At 50.4% G+C, this 1,930-nt stretch overlaps 1 non-coding gene across 1 annotated transcript; it reads left to right on the top strand.

The window, feature by feature from the left end:
* Positions 1-250: 250 nt before the first annotated feature.
* TRNAR-UCU (transfer RNA arginine (anticodon UCU)) lies at positions 251-339 on the top strand. The gene is given in 2 exon segments: positions 251-287; positions 304-339. It is a non-coding gene; the product is annotated as a tRNA-Arg (tRNA).
* The last annotated feature ends 1,591 nt before the right edge of the window (positions 340-1,930 follow it).

Genomic DNA, 1,930 nt, shown 5'->3' with positions numbered 1-1,930 from the left:
TGCGTCACGTGACCCTCGTGTAACGCGGGTCAGATTCGTGAATTCATTGTGTGTCTTAGTGTCACACTCTCTGAACTTAAAACAAGTACAAAGTTAACAAGGATACCTTAGGGGTGACTTTACCACACGCCCTGGGCACACGTGGGCCCCTCCCTGGAACACGCAAAAGTTGGCGAAGTTTAAATATGCAGAAGTTTGAACTGTTGTGGAGTGCTGACTCAGAGCAACAGAGGTATATATAATGACAGGTGGCTCTGTGGCGCAATGGATAGCGCGTTGGACTTCTAGGCGGGCTGTGAAGGCATTCAAAGGCTGTGGGTTCGAATCCCACCAGAGTCGTTTTTTAAAACAGCATTTGACGCTGTGACAGCAAAATGAATTAATGAAGTTTGAAAGGACTTGTGGTAGGAGAGAAAGGGGCGGGGCTACTTTCAGCATATTTTTTTGCTGGGGCTGCTCCAGATGTCTTAGGGCAGAGGTCTTCAAACTGGGGGCCTCAAGTGAATGGGGGGGGGGCAGCCTCTGGCCAAAAGAAGCATTGTACAGATAACAGGGCCCTGATTTAAGCAGAAGCATGTTTGTGCATTTAAAAAAAGCTAAAAGTACTTAAATGCAATGTTTAAATAGGTCTAGACATATTTAAACATTGCCATCTTTATAAAATAATTGTGAAAAAAATCTGAGTGGGGGGCCCAATGGTTTTTATTTTTCAACTTGGGGGGCGCAGCATTAAAAAATTTGTAGACCGCTGTCCTAGGGGCTCAGAGTAGTCCCTGCTCGTACATCACGTCCCGGTGATGTCGTTGCGTAATGCAGCTGTTTACATGAGATAAAGGCCAGGATTGTGCAGAGACTCCATCTCTGAGGCAGGACCCTTGCCCAGTGCACTGAGGATGTGGTGTGCACGGGGCACATAGGTATTTCATCAAGTAATTGCTGTACAGGTTTGAGTGAATCTTTACACTTTGTGCACAAAGAGTGTGTAGACTTTTAACCTCTCTTCAGTCATTCCCACACCGGAACATTTGTCACGCAATTCGGAGAGGTGCTCTGCTCTCAGAAGTTGTCCTTTATCTATAACCAGCGCCAAAAAGCGTCCTGAGAAACCCCCGAAACTCAGCATCTAACTGCTACTGTCTGCAGCCAGGAAAAATGAAAAAAGGTAGAAAAAGGATACCAGCTGTCATGGTTAAACCTGGACAGTGTACACTAATGAATGAGACTGATGGTGGGGAGTCCCCAGTGGCGGACGGTAATTTTAGGAGGGAGGGGGGCGGACGGAAGCACACTCACACTCATTCATTCACACACGCACGCACATCCAATCACAACACTCATCAACATTCAAACATACACGCACGCACCAAACATTCATTTAAAAAACACACACACGTACTTACCTTTACCTCGGAGGTCCCAGGAGGGTTGGGACTGCTGCCTTCCCTCGCTGGCTGACCTTAGGTGAGCCAGTGAGGGAAGGCAGCAGTCCCAACTTCGTCACAGAGTGGGATGGGGTCAGTGAGACTGCTGACCCCACCCCACCCCACTCTGTGACGAAGTGTCACTGATTGACACTCGACCTGGGCGCTTCAGGGCTTAAACCTGAAGCGCCCAGGGCGAGTGTCAATGGGTGACGCTTCCCTCGTCACCCAGGGAAGGACCTTGAGGCACCTTTGCTGAGCCGAGGAGGTCACGCCCATAGGAGCTGTGACCTCCTCAGCCCAGCAAAGTTCAGCTCAGGCAGCCAGGAGTCCGCGCAAATCGCGCATGTCTGCTCCTGGCTGCCTGACCTGAACATGGAGAGTGTCTGTCAGGCTGACCTTTGCTCAGCCTGACAGACACTCTTCATGACGGGCAAAAGGTGGGGGGGCGTGGCCCCTCCACCCTAAAGGACGGGCCGTGCCTGGAAGTCCCAGCTCCCTGCAGACAC

The sequence above is a fragment of the Pleurodeles waltl genome, unplaced genomic scaffold, assembly GCF_031143425.1.
Source record: "Pleurodeles waltl isolate 20211129_DDA unplaced genomic scaffold, aPleWal1.hap1.20221129 scaffold_70, whole genome shotgun sequence".
In the NCBI taxonomy this organism is placed as follows: Eukaryota; Metazoa; Chordata; class Amphibia; order Caudata; family Salamandridae; genus Pleurodeles; species Pleurodeles waltl.
This window is presented reverse-complemented; position numbering and strand designations above follow the sequence as displayed.